Source organism: Camellia sinensis, chromosome 8, assembly GCF_055761805.1.
Source record: "Camellia sinensis isolate YWXY chromosome 8, ASM5576180v1, whole genome shotgun sequence".
In the NCBI taxonomy this organism is placed as follows: domain Eukaryota; kingdom Viridiplantae; phylum Streptophyta; class Magnoliopsida; order Ericales; family Theaceae; genus Camellia; species Camellia sinensis.
In genome coordinates this window covers 172383500-172402700 of record NC_138968.1, presented here as the reverse complement: position 1 = coordinate 172402700, position 19201 = coordinate 172383500, and the positions used below count along the sequence as shown (strand labels likewise).

At 32.0% G+C, this 19201-nt stretch overlaps 1 long non-coding RNA gene across 1 annotated transcript; it reads right to left on the bottom strand.

Moving 5' to 3' along the window:
* Positions 1 to 6311: 6311 nt before the first annotated feature.
* On the bottom strand, positions 6312 to 9770 carry LOC114282707 (uncharacterized). The gene is made up of 2 exons (XR_003636341.2): positions 9555 to 9770; positions 6312 to 8259 (listed from the first exon to the last, which is right to left on the bottom strand). It is a non-coding gene; the product is annotated as an uncharacterized LOC114282707 (long non-coding RNA).
* Positions 9771 to 19201: the final 9431 nt, after the last annotated feature.

The window sequence follows — 19201 nt, the reverse complement described above, 5'->3', positions numbered from 1 at the left end:
AGATATGAAAATATCATAATATGGTAAAACCTAATTAGAGCATCCAGGGAGGACTCAAAATTTTCATATAAAGGGGTGAACATATATATACCAACGAAATTTTTGAAAAGAAAGTATGAATTATAGTATTAATTTCTACTAGTTTAAAAAGTGAAAATAAAATGAAAAAATTTATAAATAGCATTCTTTTGTATTCGTGTTTAGTTACAAAAAATAGCAACTATAAAACAATCTATATATTAAAGTGAGGCATCTTGAATTGTTGTGCTCGACATTAATTTATGTCATTAAAAATGTCTATGATAGAATCGATATTAAAATCTTATACAATGTCTTCCTTAATGAACGTGATTAAGTAATCAACAATGATTCATCCCACTAAAAATATCACCACTAATAGCACTAATACATTAAAAAAGTAAAAAAAATAAAAATAAAATACAACTCCAAGACCAAAACATCACATCATTAATGACAGGACCCACTGCCACCTAATTAGTGGGAGCACTAATTAGTGCTCCCAAGCATTTTTCTTAAGTAATTAGCTAATATCTTATTCAATTCTTTAGAAATTTGGACTTGTAAAGCTATAAAAAAGAATTTTTTTAAAAAATTTTTTTGTGTATTTTTTTAATATTATGTTTTGAGCAAATGTTTCATATACATAGACTGACAGTTACTTAAAATTTTTCTAAAAGAAGAAAAACATAGAGGGGCGAGTTTTTATGATAGATAAATAATAATAGCTAATATTATTATAATAAATAGTGTTTTTGAAATCGTAGGAGGGGCAATCGCCCCCCTCTTGCCTCCCTCTGTGTCCATCCTTTAATATATATAGTGAATATAATATATATACAATGTTCACTAACAGATTACATCTGTTAAAAAAACAATAAAAAATCAAGCATAAAATGATCCGTTTAAAAGAGAATAAACAATTTTAAATTAGATATCAATATTTTTGAGAAAAAAATATTAATTCATTTATATGAATTTGTTTTGGTGTTGTTTGGTTTATCCTAATCACACAATATAAATCACAAGTATAAAAATGAGTAAAAAATTTCCAATAAGTTCTATGTACTTTAAAGATAACTGTTAAGTACTATTAAATTTGGACAATTAAATTCTAATATAATAATTTACTTGCTTAAAAATATGAAAAATTGAAAGGGCGATATCAATTGGATTAAATTGACATATATAAAATTTTTTAACGATAAATTGATGCAATTAGAATTACAAAATGTAAATTGCCACAACAAGCAAACTATGAGGATTATGAATGTAATTTGCTAAAATCATTCGCTAAAAAAAGTAGTAAGGTAAAGAAAATGAAAAAAAAGATTTCATACAAATCCAAAATTCAAACAGAGCTCATTTTATGAATTTTTGGAGTATTTGTCCAACTGACATCTATACTATCAGCATAATATACTGTGCACAAGTTTCATATAAATAATTAAAATTAAACGGTGATTAGAAATAGTTTTAAAATTTACAAAAAAAAAAAAATGAAAATAAATAAATCAAGTGAAATTTAGCTACTTTTCGTTTTAAGGGCTTTTTTTTTGGGGTGGGGGGGGGAGGGGGGGAGGGGTTTGTTTTGCCATTCTGATTAATTTCCAGCGATCTTTTCGAATAATAATAAAATAAATAAATAAATAATGTAGAAGTTATTTAGTGGTTTTAGGACACAGCCACGTGATATCCTAAATGTATTGTAATTGATGGAGAAAATGAGATTCACGATTACGTATAGGGTGATTGAAAAACAATAAGAAACAAAGTGGTTTGTGATTGGTTAGAGACATGGCCACGTGATATTCTTATACCATGAAATAATTTTTCTAGAAAGTGAGGTGGAGGAGAAGGAAATTGTGAGGTAGAGTGACAAGGTGGGTGTTTTAGAAGTGAGTTTTTTTGTAAGTTTTTTTAATTGTAGGATATTATTAGAGAATTTTTTTTTTGTGTGTTTAGGAAGACAGTTGGGATTTTTTTTGTGGTTGGATGTAATATTTGTGAGAGAAAAAGTGAAATAATTATGAGGTTTAATGTGATATTTTGTTTGGACTAGTTTTTTTTTTTTTTTTTTTTTCTGGTTTTGTAAGCAATTTGTTTTTTAGTGAAAAAAACCAAAAAACTTCCTTCCCAAACACATCATCAATTTTTTGAAACAGAGAATGGTTTCCATGGTGAAAATTTTTAGGGTTGGACGGGTAACTGTAACGTGATATCTTTATATATATGATTGATTTAACAAGGAAATTTATTATATTTGTTTTCCGTTTAGAAGATGGGAGATAACACAAGGGCATATATATTTGTGAAACAACAATGATTCATCCTCTCTTTTTCTCCCACCTCTTTTGACCCCCTCTCTCTCTCATTGGTTACATTTTCTTTTTCTTTTTCTTTTTTTTCCTGCTCCTCCAATCACCACCCGCCACGTGGCAAAAGGGTGAGGGGGTGACCCCCAAAAGGGGGTCCCAAGCATTATTCTTTGTGAAAAGAGCTAAATTGGGTTTTTTTTGGCTATTTTAACCACAAAAGATAAAATAAGTTATTTTAGTCATAAAAAACAAAACATCACATCTAATTCATAATTATTACAGTATTCTCTCACAAAAAAAGTTAAAAAATCTAAAAAGTCAAAAAGCTCTTCCCAAACAAAATTTTTTAATCCAAACTAAAATGGTTAAAAAAGTCAAAAAACCAACCCACTTCCCAAACCAACCCTGAAGGTGTCACCTAGCAATGCAACATGATACCCTCCTAATATATAATAATTTTTAGTTTGTATGAATTTCATGATCATGGATACAAATTTAGGTTTTTTTCTTTTTTTTTTTGGATAACCAAGTATCTCCCACTTAGTTTAATCTAATTGAACCTTATTTACTTCATATGTGATAAACCGAGAATTAATCTCTAAAAGTCTTAAAATCAATGACTGGGCAAATTTTTACCCTTTTAGGCTCTAAGAGCATCTGTAGCAGCTCCCTTATAATTTATAAGGGCTTAATTATTCAGAAATCTTTCCCAACAGATTGCTTATCCAACTTTCCAAATATAAGTGTTACTACAGTGACTCCCTATTTGTAGGTAGTCATTGTAGCTCCCTCATAACTCATAAATTCTTATTTTATTTCGTTAAATGCACGCAAGGATGTCCTCCCAGATGTCCTCCTGAATGTTCAGTGAGTGCTCTATAGCTGAAGAAGGAAAATGCCCAAAATTGACCTGGTCGGTCGACCGCCATTCTTTGTTTTCCTCCGTTGTTTTGCTGCAGCTTGTTGGTGTTTGGTTGGCATGTGTTTTCATTATTTTATTATTAAAAAAAATTAAATTTAAAAGTAATTAAAAAGATTATTTTAATAGAATAGGAAGTTTGTTGGGAAAAACATAAAAAAAATGATTCCTAAAATTAAAAATAAAATTTTTAATAATATTTTAGTGTAAAATTTAGGTAATCTGCTAAGAATGCTCAAAATCATGGGAGACAATAATTTAAGACCAAGACTAGAGTCGGGTTGAGATGGGGATAAAATAAAAGGTGGGTTGGACGTATTGTGTGTGTTAGTTTCCTAGCAACACCAAAGGTTAGTGAGGAGCAACAAGGGAATATTAGATTCACACCAACGAATATCTTATCTTATAATGATTATAAATCAGTAAGAGAATATTTGAAGGTACGTACATAGTATATTAACAGTTTGATAAATAAATCACATACATATGTTTATCATATGCATGAAAATTTCTGAGAAAAATAAGTTATGATGATGACAATGATATATAAGGCGGTTCACTTCACATGAGTTCGTTTGGGAAGTAAGTTGCTTTTTAGTTATTTTAGTTTGGAGTTAAAAAGTTTCGTTTGGAAATGATTTTTTGATTTTTTGTGAGAGAAAGAATGTAATAATTATAGGTTGAATGTGATGTTTTGTCATATTGAACTAAAATAACCTACTTTACCCCATACGACTATTTTAGCCCAAACATCCCTTCCCAAACATAGGTATAAATTTGTGTTTGTGTTTAGATTTTTTTGGAGTCTTTGTTAGCTATCCCATTGTGATAAGGCGGTTCACAAATCTAAGGGCATGTTTGGCCTTCTCAAAACATATTTTGAAGAATTTTTTTTTAAAACCATGTGTGGCTTAATTTTTTTAAAAAAAAATTCTAAAATTATTTTTTTTCTATTACACATTAATCAATCACTTTTTCTCTCTCTTCTATGTCCTTCTCAACCACTTTTTCTTTCATACTCATCTATTCAACTACAAAAAAAAAAAAAAAAAAAAAAAAAAAAAAAAAATCAAATCATCACAAACTCTAAAAGTATTTTCAAAATATACAACCAAAGAAAATTTTAAATTTTCTAAACTTTTTCTAAAAGATTATTTTTGAAATAGTATCACAAATCACAAAACAAGCAAGGCCTAAAATTTACGGTGGCCACTCTATGAAACTTCCACTGGTTCATAGCATGTAGATGGAGAAATATATGGTTCTCATTTGCAAGCCATTAGAGTTCTTCAAATAAATATGGGTAATTCATACTTTTTTTTAATATATATTTTAAAATATGTATAAGGACGGGGTTTTAATTTTTGAGTTCCACTTGAATCTACATAAAAAAAAAATAATAATAATAAAATGTCAGGGCTGACCCTATTTGGGACGGCACTGATGATATGAACCACAAATCTTGGTAAGTCCATCTGAAAAGAACCTGATCTGGATCGGTATTCAACACTGTGCAGGCAAAATAGAAATGCTTGGGAGCTCTAATTAGGGCCATCACTAACATCTACTGTCACAGTGTGTGTTGCGTCTTTTTTTTTTTTTTTTTTTTTTTCCACCTCATTAGTGGTGGATTAGAGCCATCAAATTAGAGGTCTCTAGCATGACTAGCAGGCAAAGTGAAGTGCCAAGATGGAAAATGAGTGAGAGCACGAATTAATACCATCATTAATGATGTGGCAGTAGATCTCATCCATTATCACAGTGTTTTTGTGTCTTGTTTTTTCTCCTTTTCCACCTCATTAGTGGTGGGTTAGAGAAACCAAATTAGTGGTATGTAGCATTGCTGTGCCAAAATGAGGGTGGGAAGATCCAAGACGTTTTATGAGTTGTTACCCTTTTTCTCTGTGTATATCTATCTATCTATCTATCTATACTATTGTATATATGTAAGCACATGACTTGGTGTTTAACAGTGTTATGGCTTCGCTTTTTGTCACGTGACAAATTTTCTTATCCTAAAATAAAAAAATATTATTTAAAGGTGTGAGTAAAATTTGAACTCAAAATCTTGAATTTTATTAAGAATACTCTTACCATTTAGACAACATACATATTATGATATTAATATCTTTATTATTTATTTTTATACTTATTTAAATTACCCACTAATATATATATATATATATATATATCAAAAATGATTTAGACCTCTAAAAGAAGAGCTCTAATGGAGCACTAATTTGTCTTCTTCTTCCCTTTTTTTTTTGTCTTTTACTTCACTGTTTGTTTGTTTTTTTTTTTATTGGCTGACAGCTCATTAGAGCTGCCCTTTTGCAGCTCTAATTAGAGATTCGGAGCATGACCCTATATATATATATGCACAAGTGTGGTATGTACACCTAATGGATGAATTATTAAACCTGCAAAATTTTATAGGCACTCATGTGAAGATAACTAGGAAATTTTTTAAAAATATGACAATTAACACCAATTCAAATGTAAATTTTATATAATATTAGAAGGGTGAGCGCACACTATGAAAATTTCAATTTTTCGCGATGACAAAATGTCGTCGCTAATACTCCTAATACTGTCTCAAAAAATTTTTAGCGATGGCAAAAAAGAAGTCACAACAGAGAGTGTTGCTATCGCTTTTTTTTTTTGCGATATCAAATGTTAGCTTTTGTGACGGCGTTTTATTATCACCTATAATATGTAAAAATTGAGACTTTTTGCGATGACAATATTGTAGTGTCGCTAAAATTTTTATTTGAGATGACAAAAAAATGCTGTCGCGAAATTTTTTTTTTTGCGATGGCATGACCTCGGTCGCCAAAATTCTTTTACGACGGCATTGCCTATGTCGCCAAAAAAAATATATTTTAGCTCTAATGTTTTTTGTGACGATGTGGTGCCGTCGCCAAAAAAAAAAATAAAAAATAAAAAAATCCTGCAATAAAATTATTAAAAATATTCAAATTACCTGTATTTTTTTTAAAAAAATCAATAATTGCATAATAATATTAAAATTCCTGTATAGAAATAACATTTTCTCCATAATAAAAAATATTATTACATTCATAACTAGACATCAGTAAGATTACCCCACTACATAATGTTGCATAATACATATATGTTTAAATACATAATGTTGTTCACAATTCAAAATAACATAAATCAAAAATAAAAATTTTTCTCATCATTCTCTGTGGGTAACAAAAATAAAAGTTAGTTGCATTCTTCACAGTCATGCATTCTACAAGAAGCAAACTTCTATTCGAAAAATATCTGAAAACAAAAAACAAAAATAATTAATGACAATATAATTATGTGTTAATATGTTAATTACAAAAAAACATAAAAATTTAACTACCATACAATCACAAAGATAATTAAGTAAATAATTTTGCCCATACCAAAATCCGGCTCTAACTCCCAAATCGGGAACCCGATTCGAGTCCCATCTTCTCCCACAAGTCTCTCGTGCCTAGGCGGTTGTGTGTGCCAAGTTTTGTCCTAATCCGACGCTGTTTGGTGATTTTGGGGCGTCAACACCTCGAATTCTAAGTTTCTTAAAGAACTAGTTTACCTAGACTGAAATCCGGCTCTAACTCCCAAACCGAGAGCCCGATTCGGGTCTTATCTTCTCCCATAAGTCTTTCATGCCTAGGCGGTCGTGTGTGCCAAGTTTTGTGCTAATCCGACACTATTTGGTGATTTTGGGGCGTCAATATCTCGAATTCTAAGTTTCTTAAGGCACTAGTTTGCCTAGACTGAAATCCGGCTCTAACTCTCAAATCGGGAACCCGATTCAAGTCTTGTCTTCTCTCACAAGTCTCTCGTGCCTAGGCGATCGTGTTAGGATTTACTTTTGTGTCATTTACCTGCTATCATTGCTAAGTGTTATTCACCTTTGTGGGTTGAGTGACTTAGTTATCCAAAGGAGTGAGATTTGTTTGCAGGTTTTTAATACTCACATCTTTTACACTGTCATGGTCTTGTCCAAAGCCTTAACTTTGTTTTCTCTTTGTTGAGATGTGTCTGTAGTGTGGATTGAGAGTCTCATTTTTTTTTTTTATATTTTACACTATGAGCTTTGCTTTGAATAATGTTATGCAGTATTTACATATTTGTGTACTCTTGGTTCTTCCGGGCTATATTAATCTGTGTTGGGACAAGATGTGCAGTGCATCTGCGGCATGCACAACTACCAGCAAAAGCAAAAGAAATCAGGCAAGCATTACCATGAAAACCTCTCCTGGACTATGACTGGGGGTGCAACTTGGGCGGGTTCAACTCGAACCTAGCTAGAATTTTTTTAGGACTTGGACAAGATATTTTCAAATTCGGTACGGGTTTGGGTAAAAATTTAGAAGCTCGAATTAAATTTGGACGAGCTTGGACAAAACGTCAAACAACCTGAGCAACCCGAAACCTGAATTATACATATATAGATATATAAAAATATTAAATATACATATAAATTATTAGCCATTACATGATATTAAAGTAATTTAGATTATTAAATCATATTAAATACATATTATATATACAAATAACATAAAATCTTACTCTTTTTATTATTATTATTATTTTCACTTATAAATTGTAAACACTATTATAGCGGCATCTCTCTTACATTATATAAATTATTTGTTTTGATGGTATTAATGATTTTCTATATAAAAAAATGTAAATATAATCAAATTTTAATAATTTAATAATGAAGCTGGAAAAAAAATACTGAAATTCATTTAAAAATCGGGCAACTTGGGCAATTCGGGTTTAACTCAGGTCGGGTTTGGACATGCAACCTTGGGTTACAATTCGGACTTGGGCGGGCCTGGGTAAGTCTCAGCATAACTTGGGCTGTGCTTGGATAACCTCTCAACCCGACTGAACCTGCCTGAGTTACACCCCTTGAGACTTCACCAACAGTGCTAGAGCAACCAACTATGAAAGCCACAGGGAACAAAAGAGAGAAGAGACAGCTGCACCAGCACACTAAACAAGCAAAAACAGAGATTAATCAATGTTTTGATCTTGACAAGATATACACGTTATTATAACCAACAACTTTCTTTGACTGAATATAATGATATTGAGATAGATGTTGACTCCTAATCCGTCATATATACTAAGAATGGATTGAAATACTTGTTTAACACTACAAGAAGCATCAATTGTTTTTGCAGCTCATAATGCCAAGCAGGGTGTGCTCTCATTACAAACAATGACAAGGGTAAATTAAATTATATGGACAGTTGTCTATGGTAACTATAATTAGAGAGGATCATGCTTACCAAATAGCATAACAAAGTCAAGCCAACTACAAACAGGTCTTTTATTGTGGTTGATGCATTTTGATATAATATTACACAAGCAACAATCAAATTGGCAAGAAAAGAAAAAAAAAAGGGGGGGGGGGGGGGGGGGGGGGGGGGGGGCAATCACAGTGAATATTGTGATGGTGCACCGAAATGATACAAGAATAATAGTATGAACATCCAAAGCCATTTTACTAAAAGATGTAATCAGCCATTTTATCAAACACATTGAGTATATAATAGAAAGGGCTAAGAGTTATCAATGAACAACATACTTTGGTCATTACACAGTATAATTCATATAAAGTGATTTCAAATAATCATGGTATATGATAAGATTTTACTAATTCTATCTTAATCCAAAGGCAATCTATATAATGCTCTTCTATATAATGCTATATAATTTCTCCAATTCTTTTTTTCAGTATGTTTCCTTTCACATGGATGAGTTCCAATCCATCACATAAGATTTCTATTCATGACTGAGAGGGGGCCCTCCTGCAGATGCAAATCCATATCAAAGACAATAACAATATTTTATGGCATTCAATAAGAACTAACAAGTGATTTTCTTCATTCACATTTTTTCTTGGTGGTTTAGGGTTTTTCAATGCTTTGTTTTTGAATTTATTGTAGTGTCTTTAAATTTACAAAGCTAGCAATTTTGTTCAGGTATTTATTGTATGCCCAACACAGATGGCTAATTTCCGAAGAAGTAAGCATGCGGGTTCTCATATGAATATATTCACAAACACCTCATACGCATATTCAGTGGCTACAAACCTATAATCAATATATAAATCACAACAACTCAAACAGTACAAAGAAAACATGTTCTAAGAAGGGAACATGTAACTTCTTTGTTAATTCTAAGAGCAAGCAATTAAGAGACATGCAATCTTAAACACAAAGCGGACATTTAATTTCTTGGTTAATTGTTAACAAACATTTGCGGTGAGTTAGGAATGGAACCTGATATCCAATCTTCACCCGAGCAACACCTCAATAATGAACCATTGTTTGAAAAGAGAATAGAGAACCAACATCATCGCAGTATGGGAACGCCATGAAACCCAAACCTGAGGCATAACATAATTCAGAAGAAAACTTTGCTTGTTTCTCTTCTCAGGTCTTTTGCAACATGGACAGATCCATGTCATGTGCTACAGGCCTCAATTAAGGCAACTTCTGTGAAAAAAAGCAGATTTGTGTGACCTGAATGTTAGAAGGAAAATAAAAATTAAAAGAAAAAACAACAAACAATTACAAAATGAAGACACATGATTACCTGAAAGGAAATCAACAATAAACTCTTAACACTGCAACTGTTGTTTCTCTAATAAACAATAAACAATAAACTCTTAACACTTCAACAATGAACAATTTGTTTCGTTGCAGTTTAATTTGTTTACAAGTATTATGTTTTTGTTGTTTCTCTAATTTTTCCTTAAAAATTTTAGATTTTCTGATTGATGTTTGGATATTTTTAATCTCAATGGTTGTGCTCATATGTAATGTTTATCGAGTTTTTATTAGTTAAAATGATCAATTTACATTAATGTAATACTGATAATTGAATAAACAATTTTTTGAAGATGAAGAAGAAAAAGAGCTAACCTTTTTTTTTTTTTTTATCTGGAAAAAAAAGGCTATGTGGTGTCATCATGGCCCCGTTGGGCCCTAGCCCCGGGGTAGTCGGTTGCCAGCTAGGAATTAACCCCCACCAAGTGAGCGACTCACCACCAGGGCACCAATGGAGGGCAACCACACACCAGGGTTCGAGGGGAGTATGAGCGTGTTCTCAAGAGAGACTTCAAACGCCCCTCTCAGGAATCGACCCTGACTCTCGGCTAGGGAATGTGTCGCATCCTCCACCAGGCCACCAACCCTAGTGGTGAAAAAGAGCTAACTTAGTTCAGAGATTGAGACTGACTGAGAGAGTTGAAGAGAGACAGATCGCACCGTCATCGCTCGCTAAGACTCCATGCGGGCTTTTTCCGAGACTTTTTTGATGATCTGAACCATTCATATTGTAGGGTTTGTTGAATAGATCATCCATACAAAAAATCAAATTAATTGGAAATCTATAGCTTTATAACAAGAGCACATTTGTTTTTTTTAAAAATAAACGGTTGACATTATCTTGATAATTTTTTTAAAACAATTTGAATCCAGTCATGGGGTTATGGATTTTTGATTAACTTGATTTTTTATATGGATGATATACTTGACGAACTCTACAATATGACAGTTCGAATTATTGAAAAAGACTCAAAAAAAAGCCCCATGGACTCATAGCAGATTGCTGCTGTGACTTAGTCATAATAGCATCCCGAGTCCTCTAGTTTAGCTAGCGTTTGCTCCAATCATGCTTTTTATTTTAACTAAATAATCAAACTAACTTAACTAATTTTTAGAAGGAAAATATTATAAACATAGATAAGTGCATAAATAATCTTTTTATGACATGTTGAATATGTTGACACAACATTTGTAAATATATATTTTTTAAATATGTTAAATTATTTTAAAAAATATGTTTTCAAACAATCATATTTTCAAATGGTAAAACACAACCAAATCAATTGAATGTAATATACAAGCACAAAACGAATCAAAAAAACAATACTTGATCAGATGGAGGGAGCAGTTTCAACGAGAAACCCTCTTGCTTCTCAATAAAGGCTAATTAGTTGTGGATAGCCAAAATCAAAATGAATATTTTAACACTTCTGATGCAAAGCCCCTTAAAGGAGGAGAAACTCAGTTGCACTAGCAAAAATGCCTCAAGATGCTCTGTTGTCTCCTTTCTTGGAGATGCTCTTATAAGAGTAATTTGGAAATAAGAAAAACCGTGACACAAACGTCAAATAAAATTATGCATTTTGGAGTAATGTTACATATATATATTTTTTTATTGAAATATGTTTGAACTACCAAATGTATATTATTAATGTAAAAATACATAACTTCATTTTGTAAAGCACAAATTATAGTAATTTTATCAAAAAATTACAAAAGGAGGGAGCGGGGGAAAGAGGAAGAACGGAGGGCTATGATTTTTTATTTATTGATTGATATATGATAAGTAATGAATCACAATCAATTGTAATTTTGTTCTTTAAAAAAATCAATTATAATTATACTGAAGATTAAATATAATATATAATTAATATAGAAAATTTTAAAAATTAGAAAAAGGTTCCTAAATAAACACACGAAAAATAGTACTCAAGCACATGAGCTTGAAGAAATTTGAACCATAGAATTTTGGCAAACAATGTACATTGGACGGTTGTGAAATGAAGATCAATCAGTTGAATTTAGAAGGTTAAAAAGTTTAAGAAATATCAAAAGTAAAAATTTTAAATCAAAATTTTGGATTGTTATATAATGTGGTATAGGAATAATTTAGGAATAAAAAAATGTGACAGCTCACCAAGTCATGTATTGATTTTATATAATAATAATAATAATAATAATAATAAGAGCAAATTACGGAGATTTTCCCTGAATGTTACCAAAAATGGAAGAGGTTGAATGTTACCAAAAATGGAAGAGGTTGGAAGGTGCTGATGGGTTCCGTGGGTCCTACATGAAACATATACTGATAATTTGAATTGTTCAATGTGTAAGGTTTATTGAGTACTTTATCTTTGTAAAAAAACATATTAATCAAATATCAATAACTACTTGGTCAGATCACATTTATGTTAATAATTTATTTTTAAAATCATACTTATCGTTAACACAAATGTGATTTGATCAAGAGGCTATCGACATCTGATTTACGTGAATTTTTACAGAGATAAAATACTCGATGAGCTCTACATATCAAACGAATTGAGTTATCGATGTGGGTTCCGTGGTAGGCTCAACAACACAATCCAATCTAATATACACTGAAGAGAAACCTTTCAACTAAAAATGCACTCGGCCACGGACCTTCATTGGCAATTAGTTACATTAGACTGAGACCCATGCAGGATGTCATCATATTTCCTTATTTTCTAACAATTCATAAAAAATAAAAAAAAATAAAAAATATCTAAAAAAAAATCTCAACCCCAAAATTACAAAAATGGGACAAGAATATCAGTGCTATCCATATGGTCACTGGATATTGTGGCAGCATTGGATTGGGTTGGGTTGGGTTAAGTTTGGGGCTATTTTAGTTATAAAAAGACAAAATAAATTTTTTAGTTTAATAAAATAAAATGTCACATCCAATTCATAATCACTACATTTTTTCACTCATAAAAAGTCAAAAAGTCTATTTTAAACGAGATTTTTTAACCCAGAAAATAGTTAAAAAGTCAATCGAATTCCCAAACGAACTCATATAGCCATCAAAAAATGCTTAGAAGATGATGGCGCTTCGTGAACCTCCATTGGCATTGGTAATGGCAGTGTTGGGTATATGAGTTAATGGTGCTTTGGAGAGGGGACAAATGGGGCAATGGAGTTATTTGATGAAATTGTTAATGCAAACACGGATTAGATTCATGATGTTGGGAATTATTTGATGAAATGTCTGTAGGATAGAGTGTGTTTGTGAGCCACCAAGAATGATACATCTCTGTAACAAAAATATCTAAGGGGTATTTTAATCTTAACACATACTCCATTAACGGAGTTTTGCCGGTGTAATTTTTCCATACTACTGAGTCATTTGTAATTATTGTAACTTTTAAGGAAGGTGCGTGTAACTTAGGCTAATTTGGAAATGAAAAAAAACACGGCACATGTTTGCTTTGACCTCTTTTGAAATGGTGGTTAAAAGTCAGCTTCTAACTTCTAACTCATTTTATATCATATCATCTCTCATATAATTTATTCATAAAAAAATAAAATAAATTAAAAAATTAACTTTTAACTAACTTCTTAAAACACCCCTATAAGATGCAAAATTCTACATACACTCATTCCGAGTGTTAAATATATGTTTCAATTATGACAATTCTGATATTTAGTTATAATATGATGTTAGTTATAATTATTTATAATTATTATTTTTTATTTATAATTAAAAAAATTTAATTATTATGTTTGGTTATAACTCATTATTTTTTTTAATGAAATAAATAATATATATATATATATATATATGTCTGTGAGAGAATAGCCCTGTTTGGTAGAACTGTGGGAAAGTGCTTATAGCTTATGCCTAAATAGCTTATAGCTTATAACTATGAACATAAGCTGATTTCTGACTTATTCTTAAAGTATCTCCTGCTTCACTCAAAGAATAAGCTGATTTCTGACTTCCAAAAAGCTATAAGCTATAAGCTATAAGCTAAACCAAACACATCAAAATAGCTTAAATTAAGCTGAAAGCTAAAATAAGCTGATTATAATTTCTGCCAAACAGGCACAATATAATAGATTGGTCCACGTGTCTTCGTGAATATGGTTTTTTTTTACTTTCCACTAATATAGTACTTTTAATTTACTCCTAATGACGTAGAAGAGAGATAAAATAAAGAGAGATAGAGAGAAAGAGAGAAGTGTGAGTCCACCTCTTCACATGGACAATTCCATGTCATTAGAGGTGGATTGGTGATGTCAAATTAGTTCTCTCAATTATTTTTCATTTAATTTTTTTGGTTTGAAAATTAGATTGTTATTTTATTTTTATTTTTTTTGCATAAAATTATACACTCTCCTTACATAGGGCTAAGACTGTATGATGTAGGATCTTAGGGCATCTTCAACGGTGCATTAATTTTTTTATTAAATTTGAGTAAAAGCTCCCTTTAATGTCAAGTGCTTCTACGGAGGGTTTTGCAGTTTCATCAAGCCACCGGTCGACTAGGCAGATGACCGGCCGATCGACATGTCAGTGTAATTTTTTCACAAATTTTTGCATTGAGGTGATCATCCGGGGGATATTTGGTGATGAAAATTCAACGGCAATGAACAGTGATATGATGAAAGACATATTGATACTAAGTTTGATGAAAGAAAAATGAAATCGTAGATTTGATGAATCGTTAGAGGAGCAAAAAATTTTTTTATCATATTTAAATTTGATGATAAATTTAATAAATCATTGAAGATGGTCTTACACTCATACAATAAAAATGGATATAATTTTATTTAAAAAATTAAGTATCCTAAAGAGTTGTTAGTTTCCTTATTTGTCCTCGGCATGGAATATAAACCATGTTTGCTTGTCATAATCATCTTGTGGGTGGGTGGGTGGGTGGGATTTAACACTACTCATTGTAATAGCAGTTTGGATCCTCTCTAGCCCTCCTCCAGGCAACGGACAAGATTGGTTCACGCCACCCATGACAAAACCAATGACTCAGATTAACTTTAAAAAAAAAAAAAAAAGGTTAAATTTCATTCAACACAGCACATCTGACACATTGCCGCATCAAGTCCACCACTCACTCACTCACTCACTCTCTCTCTCTCTCTCTCTCTCCCTCCTAATAAAAAATTAAAAAACTATTTTAATCGTTTTAATTTTATTTTCATAATATATATAATTTTTAATATAAAATTTTAATTTTATAGAATTAATATCATTGAAAATATAACTTTAAAATGAGACTAATATTAAATATATTTAATAAAAATTTCAAATAAATAAAAAGTAATTACTATGTTTAGTTATGCTTTCAAATTATTATTTTCAAAATATAAAAATTATTTTGATGAAAATAAACACACAAAAATCATATATTTTTGAAATTTTAAAAAATAATCTTTATTCCAAAAAAAAAAATATGAAAACAATGACTTCTGTGCATAAATGTAAATTTTTTATTTCCTTTAAAACATATATTCAATCTATGCATAGGTGTAAATCAAACATAATTTTTTTTTATTTCCTTTAAAAAAAATTATAAACTTGTTTGGTTAATAAAATTAAATTAAAAGTTATTATTTTCATATAATTTTTTTGGAATGAAACTTGTTTTTGAGAATTTTAAAAATATATGATTTTTGTTTGTTTATTTTATCAAATTAATTTTTATATTTAAAAAATAATAATTTGAAAACATAACTAAACATCGTAATTATTTTTTATTTATTTTAAATTTTTATTAAATATATTTAATATTAATCTCATTTTAAAGGTATATTTTTAATGATATTAATGTTATAAAATTAAAATTATATATATGTTATGAAAAAGATTAAAATAATTTTTTTAATTTTTTATTAGATATGAGAGAGAGAGAGAGAGAGAGAGAGAGAGAGGGGTGAGATGTGACCGTGTGCGTGCAGTGAGGTGTAAGGGAGAGAGAGAGTGTCAGATAAAAGGAAATGATTTAGTGCATGTGTGTTTTGAATTTTTTTTTTAAAGGAATAAATCTGAACCGTTCATTTTCTTGTGGGGTAACGTGGCTCTATCTGGGCCGTCGCCCGGAAGAACAGCCGGAGAGAGCAGCTGGAGAGGATCCGGACTCTTGTAATAGATGTGTCCTTACAAAAATGCTTCTGACCCCTCATTCAGATGACCTCCAATGATACCCAGCTGATGCAGCAAGTTACGTGATATTCACATGTATATCAAACCCACGCTTCATATTTCAAAATAATCTCCTCCTCAAACACATATCTCTCTTCACAATGGTGGTTGCCTCTTCCTCATTCCCTTGACTCCGACGGTCGAGACGGCAAGACAACGAGACGGTGACAGCTTTTTCCCTTTACTCCGACACTGGCGACAGCTCCTTTACTTCACTCCGACGCTGGACTCTCGACACTCTTTGTCTCTCTTTCCCTCTTATCCGACGAAGGACGATTAAGAGGTAAATTTCCCAACACTCTCTATGTCTCTTTCCTTCTCATTCGATAGGTATATCTCTCTATGTCTCTTTCTCTCTCATCCGACAGGTATATCTGTGTATATATATGTGTGTGTGTATATTGTGTATATATATATATATATATTAGGGCTTGGGATAAATAATTGGGTTGAATGTTTGGATTTATTGATTTTGACAATCTGATAATCAAATTGAAAGTTGGAGTTTGGCCTTTTGATTTGGGACTTGAATTTGGCCTTTTGATTTGGGAATTATGGCCTTTTCATTTGGAGTTTTACCTTGCCATAAACCTTTATGCGGATGTCAAAAGCCGAGATAGAGAATATGAAGTAGGTGATCACGTTTTTGTGAAAGTGACACCGATGAAAGGCCAGACCCGTTTTGGAGTTAAAGGCAAGCTAGCGCCGAGATATGTCGGACCGTATGAGATTATTAAGAAAATCAATCCAGTGGCGTATCAAGTAGCACTTCCTCCTGAAATGGAGTATATGCATAATGTGTTCCACATTTCTATGTTGAGGGACTACCTCCGAGATCCCTTTCATGTGATAGAGCAGACCCGTGTAGTGCTAAGTGATGACTATACTTATGAAGAACGGCCTATCCAGATTGTAAACAGACGGATCAAAAAGTTGAGAAACAAAGAGATCCCGTTAGTGAAAGTTGACTGGCAAAACCATGGTGGCGTGTATGCCACTTCGGAAAGGGAAGATGACATGGCCAAGAGATATCCTGAACTGTTCCCTCTGAATCCTATTTTCTTCCAGAATGAAGGTAACTCAAGTTTAGAGGACTAAACTCTTCATAAGGAGGGGAGACTGTAACAACCCTTACCACTGTTTACCGATTAACCACTGATTACTGCTAAACTGAGACTGATTATGATTAGTAATCGAATTGATTGAAATACTGAATTGACTGATTGAATATGTTAGTTAAATTGCATTTCTACCTGTTTGATTATTAAATTATCTGTTCTAGTTTTATATTTAAAATGCGAATTGCAGGCCTTATCGGCGACCGAATCTGAAATCGATTGATGTTTTATGATCATTAGGATTTATGTGATTTTATGGTATATTTATCTGAAATGTGATTTGGTATGATTTAATTAGATTAAAATGAGCTTAATTCCATAAGTTGCATTATCTACAACTTTGCCATTATAGTGGGCCACTATAAAAAACATTGTTTGGAGCCTTTGATACACATCAATCTTATTCATCTTAGAGCAGCCAAACCGTAGGAGAAGAGTGAGAGAGGGAGAACTTGGCTTCAATTGAGAATTGGCTAGAGAACTTGAAGAATTTGTAGAAGATTTGTGCAATTGAGCTTATATTCTTGAGTTTGAAGGCATAAGGTAGGAAAACCACCTTCTTGATTGTTAAATTAAGTCCTTTATTGCATGATTCATAGAAGTTTAAAGTCTAGAGTCTAGAATTGGCTTAATGTGTTGAATTGTAGCATAAATCATGCATGCATGTTGCCATTCATGAGTTTTGAGGTGTTTGTTCATGGAATTACTCATGCATGTTCATATTTTTACAATGGACCATGAATTCATCTTGTTTTTGGGAACAACTGGCTCATTAGAGCAATTATTTGAAGCTTTGAATTGGTTTAAATTCATGCATGTACATGTTTACTATGTTCTTGAGTTTTGGTTTGAAATTGGATTTATTTGAACTACCTTTGGGCTTTGATTTTACAAATTGAGCTTTGAAACATGTTATATTATGAGTTTTGAAGTGTTTTCCAGGAAATGGGCCCAAAGGAATCGAATTTGATTCATTTGAAGTTGAATTTGAGCTTGAGGTTCAAATCTGGGAATTCCATATTTTGAATTCACGCTCGAGCGGGGTGACTGGCGCTCGAGTGTGAAATTCGTGCTCCCAACACTTTGCACTGTTTTGAAGTATTCCGCTCGAGCGGGTGTCGAGCGCCCAATCGAGCGTGATTTTCACACATCCAGCACTTTTGACTGTTTTGCAGTACGCTCGAGCGGGTAAGTCTACGCTCGAGTGGAAACCTTTGTCTGCATGTCCGCTCGAGCGAAGTAACCTATGCTCGAGCATGACCCCTGTTTTTTGAAAATTCTGAAAATGCTTTTAAAGTGCATCTTTGCATCCTCATTTCATCCTAGGCATTCTTAGGCCTAGTTTAAGGCATCTTAATGAGGATATAGATGTAGAACCACACCGAGGCAAATTAGGGATTAAGTTACTATTTTTCCAACTGTGTAGCTTAGTGTGTGTTCACTCTGTAAACTGTGTAGGGTTAGCATCTGAGGACACGCTCTAGCTTAACTGTAGCCCAGAACTCTGTGAGTAACAACTATGTAAAGATATGTTCAAATATGAATATCTTCTGAATGGTTAAACTGTATTGTTTTTGAATTGATACTGTTAACTGAATGAATGTATGTCCTCTATTCTGAACTGTATTGTGGCATCCATAGCAACTACTATTACTGTTACTGCTACTGTTACAGAGATCTCTGTCGGTTCCTATGTTGGAACCACTACTGTTTACTGATATGAAGGTCATCATTGACTGTTCGGTCTTTTAAGACCTACTATTTACTGTACTGCTATGCTAATGGATGTACCACATATGACTGTTATGACTGAATGACTGATATACTGAATCAATTGACTGTTTTCAATACTGAAAGGACATTCATTCTTAACCTCTTTATGCATTATGTTATTCGCTGGGCTTTAGCTCACTGCTCATATATATGTAGGTGTACAGGCACCAGACCATTGCTAGAAGTGTCGGGGTAAACTCCAGTTTTGTCAAGCCAACCTTTGTGCCTCACTTGAGGTTCCG